Source organism: Diplotaxodon limnothrissa, linkage group LG15 (assembly GCF_057381915.1).
Source record: "Diplotaxodon limnothrissa isolate DT_005_m linkage group LG15, D_limnothrissa_male_GT1.1, whole genome shotgun sequence".
Classification (NCBI taxonomy): Eukaryota; Metazoa; Chordata; class Actinopteri; order Cichliformes; family Cichlidae; genus Diplotaxodon; species Diplotaxodon limnothrissa.
In genome coordinates, this window is record NC_140610.1 from 2,356,070 (window position 1) to 2,361,841 (window position 5,772).

The 5,772-nt window shown below is 41.2% G+C and overlaps 1 non-coding gene across 1 annotated transcript; it reads left to right on the plus strand.

Annotated features, from left to right (window-relative positions):
• Positions 1-721: 721 nt before the first annotated feature.
• On the plus strand, positions 722-794 carry trnat-ugu (transfer RNA threonine (anticodon UGU)). Its single transcript has one exon. It is a non-coding gene; the product is annotated as a tRNA-Thr (tRNA).
• Positions 795-5,772: the final 4,978 nt, after the last annotated feature.

Sequence of the window (5,772 nt, forward strand, 5' to 3'; positions counted from 1 at the left end):
ACTGAAAGGGAAAGCAGGCGCCTCTTTTGTATCTACAGCAGTATTTAATATATCGCTTTGTAGCCCTGCATTTTTATTTATTTGGGTTTTTTGCATTTACCAGCTGCCTCGTCACAGTGAAACAAGAAGTCTTAGGATCCAGCACTTGCTGCTAGCCTGCTAATGCTACATGTCTATGTGACAGGACGATGGCTAGGCTAATAATGAGCTATAAGGCTTTTGCTGGCTGTTTAATTACCATTTGTGACTGTTATACATTTTATATTGATAGTAATTATAATAACAATGATGATAGTAGTACTCAACAACATTACAAAATACTAAATACTTTACAAAACACACAAAAAAGGCAGAAATTATCTAAATGTAACTGAAAAATATTTAAAGGTTTATTGTAAGAACATTTCAGTTAATGGTGCAAATTCACATTTCATATATTTTTTATTTTGACAAATGTCAAATCTGAGGTTAAAAATGACAAATTGAAGTGTTGGAAATGTCAAGCTGCTGTTCACTGTTGGATATCCTCCAACTCCGCCTGCCACGAGGAACCCGTGAAGCTCTTTTCTGAAACTGAGCGGTTTCTGTCATATTTCAGCTTTGACTATAGAACACAGTGACTGGATGTGCATCAGACGTCGGTGGTCTCTGCTCATGCAGCTTTTACCTGTGCATATTGGTCCTCACAGAGGTCTTTGGTCCACCTCATCATCAGAGTGTAGGCTCCATAGCTCAGCGGTTAGAGCACTGGTCTTGTAAACCAGGGGTCGTGAGTTCGATCCTCACTGGGGCCTTACCTGTGTTACCTTATTAGCACAATTTCATTCTGATGTGCTAAAAAATGAAGTGTCTACTCACCATGCTCTTGGAGAAATGCCGAGACTTTCCTGATTGATGGCAAACCACTTCTTTATTGATCTATGCAGAGGTCTCAAAATCCCTCATTAATCGTGCAGGCGACGTCAAGTCTCGCCGTTATGGGAAAAATGGAGCATTTTGGACCCAGCGTGCATGCATCCCTTAGAATACACAGTGCCAACTTCTTTTACATACATGTAAACATTTTGCAAATTTCATAAATGTCCAGCTAATCAGTGAATGGTCGCCTGCCTCTGTGTTTTGGCCCTGCGACTGCACTAGTCCAGCGTGCACGCTAGCCTAAAGGCAGCTGGGAATTGGATAAGTGGAAGAAAACGAATGGATGGAACAAACCCAGGAGGACTTTAACGTTTTGTGATCCCATCTTGGCACCGCTGCCAAGTTTATGGCAACTGATTGTCCAATAGTCTCGAAGCCGACACACAAGTAAAAGAGTCCTTACACTTGTTATAGATGTAGCCATAAATTCTGTGTGGAAATGTGTTACAGTGTAATAAGAGTCAATTAAAATCAGATTTTTTGTTGTTATCATCCCCATTCCCAAAGCCTGTAGCTATTATGCAGTGAAAACATATATTTGCAACTTTTGTTGAACAGGTGAAGCACACTCTGCAGTATTTCAAGGGCAGCCACTTGGCACTGACAATGTATGCTGGGTCTCACCTAGAAGGCAAAGTACCCGAACAGCAACATATTTTTTTAATCAAGGACCAACAGCATGAATTCATTTCAAAAGCCCAATCCTTACAGTGTTAGCTTAGACTCGACTCCTTGTTCTTCCACGGCACAGATCATTAAAATATGCTTAAATGTCTGTGGTTTAAAAAAAAAGAAAGAAAGTAAGAAGGGGAAAAACTGCCCTGAGAAGTAAAGTGAGTGACTGTGAATCACTCTTAGATCTTATTTCCCTTAGCTGAGTTGTTCATGTTAAAGTTGTTTTATTTATAAAAGCATTCCAGCTGAAGCCTTTCATGCTAGCTTAGATTCACTGCAGGCTTAAGAGTCAGACTGAAGCAAGCTAGCTTCAGAGACAACATAGTTTTTTTTCACCTTTTTGTTGGGAAGAAAGGGTACAAAAATAGTTTCATACAAGCGTAATATCCAATGTGACAGGCTTTAGCGCGGGTGAGCAATTTCGGAGCAAGTTACCCGCCCCTGTCTGTCTATTTCTGTGCCGTAAAGCACTGCGAGCAATCGTAACCCATGCCCAGCTCGATCATAAATGAAAGTGACTTTGAGAGCAAACAAACAAACAGAGCTTAAGTGAATCAGTTAGGCAGAAAGAGGCATGTGGCAGGCAGGCAGGTGATGGATGGTGGCGCTTAGGAGCCGTGACTTTTGGGTAAGTGACAATGACACACATAAAGGCCACCATTACCCATTTTAAGATGCGGTTAAAATCCTTATCGACCCGCCCGCCTCACTTGCCAATATGCCAGAGCATCACGCCAGCTGGAGCTAGATGGCAGGCGGGGAGTGATTTGCATTGACGAGAACTACCCCATCCCCACTTTATAACACTTGCACACACTCTTTATAGACAAGTTTCCTTATGTGAGCAGGGTTTCAAACCCAAAAGAGAAAAGCACCCATAGTAGCAAATTATTGATGGATTCCAAATGCTGCACTTTGCAATTCGTCACAAATGCACTTCAGAGTAAAAGTGTGCTGCAGAGTCAAATTAATACCTTGACACCAATTTGGTTGAGGACACTTTCTTCCACATTTCCTAATGCTGCCAAGTGACTCTCACATGTGCTGAATAATTGCATGAAATTACAGCTTCTTCCACACTTTTCAAATGTGCACACATGCCAAAATCAAACCTCGTGTGATGCATCAATAGGCCTACATCAAGCAGCAAATGGCTTTTTTGTTCTTCCATGTTAAAAAGCACATCTGTTCACGTAGCTCGCGTCCATCAAACTGGTGATTCTTTCAGTCGGACATGCACAGACACACCTGTCCTATATTTTCACACGACACTTTGGGAAGTCTTCCTATTTGCCTCAGAATTGTAGCTGGAGCAGTGTATGAGACATGAAAGAGAAAAATTCAACTCGTTTTTCCCCATTTCTGAAAACAGTCTTAAAGCTACAAATTCGGGATGAAGGTGGGCCGTGTGTCCCTGCCTTCATGAGCGCTCTAAACACTATGTTTCTGACCTAAAAACTGTTTCGAGTAAACTCGCATGCTGTTTACTCAATAATCAGGCAATTTTTGTTTTTCACTCTTGAAAGCTACTGGAACAGTAGCAGAAGCTCGGGGCTCAAAATATGACACAAAGTAAGTGCTGGTTTGAAAACTGCACATGTGGTGTCGGTGTAAGCATGTATATAAATGTTGTATTAGGTGTTTTTTGTTTGTTTTCTGTAGACGAGTAGTCGGAAGAGTTGGATTTGGATTACATATGAAAAATTTAATTACACCTAGTGTGGATCAGGTAAGATAAAAAGTAGACTACTTAACCTTATATAATTATTTTGTCTTGATAAAGTGGAACCAAGCCTGTGAGCATGTGACGCACTTCACTAACCACATGGAATAAACACAAACTCCTGGTTTGAAGGTTTCATTCAAGGTGTCATCGCCACAGGTAGGCATGAAACGTCCACTTCTAGCTAGCTGCAAAGTCCTTGTAAACTGGCTAAAGTTTGATGTTAGGCAAGTTACTTCATCAAGTGATAACCACGTGTTACATAGCACCTACATGTTTTGCCCTCTGCTAATAACTGGGAAAATTGCATGTTTAATAAGAGTGCTGTTATCCATCAAGGGTAGCTAATACTGTTGTTCTGTAAGAGAGAAAGTAGAATGAAAATGTTGCCATCAGTAACAAGTCCGTCGTTAAACAAGTGCCAGTACCTGCCAAGATGTGTGCTTTATGATTTGGTATTATATCAGTGTCTAAAGGCTTATGTACACATGCTTTGTTGCCATAGAAAAAATAAATTATTGGTCTACAAAAGCACTTCTGGTCACTCTCATTGATTTTCCTTCCATCAGTCTATCCACTTTTTCCACTGTTCGGGTCAAAGGGCAGCATTGTGTACACTTATGTAGACAAAGGACAAGTTCACCCTGCCGAGGAAAGGATTATCAGGGTCCCACTCTGGAGCCAGGCCTGGAGCCCCAGCCCAGTCCCATGGGCTGACTGAGCCTCCTGTTGGGCCCATCCCATGCTGGAGGGGCTGCACGGGTTTGTTGTTGTGGGTTGGGTGGCAGTCAGGGGCGGGAGCCTTTACTGAGATCCTGCTTCCATACAAAGTTTAGATGTAACATTACAATCAGATAAATGATAATTGCTAAAGATTACTTCTAATAGCCTGAGGCTTTTTTGAGTGTTGAGTGTTTTCATATTTTGCTTTTACGAGAGAAAAAGCTCACTAACATCACCTCTATATCACCAGATATAATTTATTCTACCAGAGTTAATGGAAGTGTTGAGGTAAACAGCAGAATTCATTCAAAATATTGTAATCATTTCATCTGCTGCTTGATAATAATTTTGCATAATATTATTTGCATATTATTCACATCTAGGCCCACTTTCAATTTACTGCAAATCTCCTCAGTTTAACCCTTTAAGTATGAACGTAAAGCGCTAAATGAAATTAAATCGCAGCGTTTAAAGTCACGTTTAAAGCGCCCTGAGAGATGCCTGCACATAGGAGTCATTTCGGCGTGAGGGAGACCGACTCCGAAGGCCCTCAGACAAGACCGAGGTGGAGATGAAATGGATAAAGACTATGAATAGAGATTCCATTTTCCCCAAGTTAGAGCATGACACACACAGATACAGGGCACTCACAGAAAATCCATAAATGCAAATGGGTGTTTCAGATGCACCGTGGTGGCTGCAGGACACGAGGAACTGCACATCAACAAGCTCGTTGGTTCATGAGGGGACGAGTGGGTGCTGCATTGATTCCTGGCAAACACCTTAAAGTTGATTTACTTATTCTTGGATGATATTTATTTATTTACTTGCTGCCTGTCGTGTCTTTTTTTTTTTGGTATTGTTCTGAACACTGAGTTAGGAGGTAGCCACACACTGAAGACAACAACTGTGGCTTTATTATCTCACATAGGTGCTTCAATTTTTTATCAGAACCGTTGGGAGGAAAAATATTACAACTCAAAATTAGATGACTCACCCACAACTGTCTCTCATGTGACAGCAAATAATTCATCACAAATTGGAAGCGTTATTAGATAAATCCTCGATGTGTCTGACTGTGGGTGTAAGGGATGAAGTGGCAGTGCTGGATTCAAATCTTCAAATGTCAAGTAGCTGTTAATTATAAACTGTATATGACCTCTTTGTCTTTTGAAGCACATGGCCACTTTTTGTTTTTGCTTTTCATCCAATGCATCATCCTCACTTGAGACCCTTTTTCCAACTCCCCAAAGCCTAAATGCCGCGAACAGCCTCCCTAGAGCTTTGTGATAGACGAAAACCATGAGGCTGCTATGAATAGTCTTCTTTTTCTTTCTTCCCCCGAACAAGAACATGAGACACGACCGTCACAGTGCTGGGAGAAAATCTATACATGCAAATCATGGTGTGTTTATTGTGGTAGCTACCGAGCAAGAGGATCTCCATATCAAAGCACAATTAGCTAACCGGTTGATGCAGTTCAGTGGTTTTCAGATTGATTTCTGGAAAAAATGATCACCGTGGATGTTCTTGTTTCCAGGGTATCGTGTTTCCTACTCACAGAAAGCTTGCTAATATTTCCACACCCACACCATGTGTCGAGATACATGAGCTACCTGTCTGACACCGGCAGTCAGGAAAACAGTCACAAAACAACCCCGAGCGACAGTAAATGAATACATAAAAGACGTAAAACTAAAGTTATTTAACTGAAGACAAAGACTGGACATAAA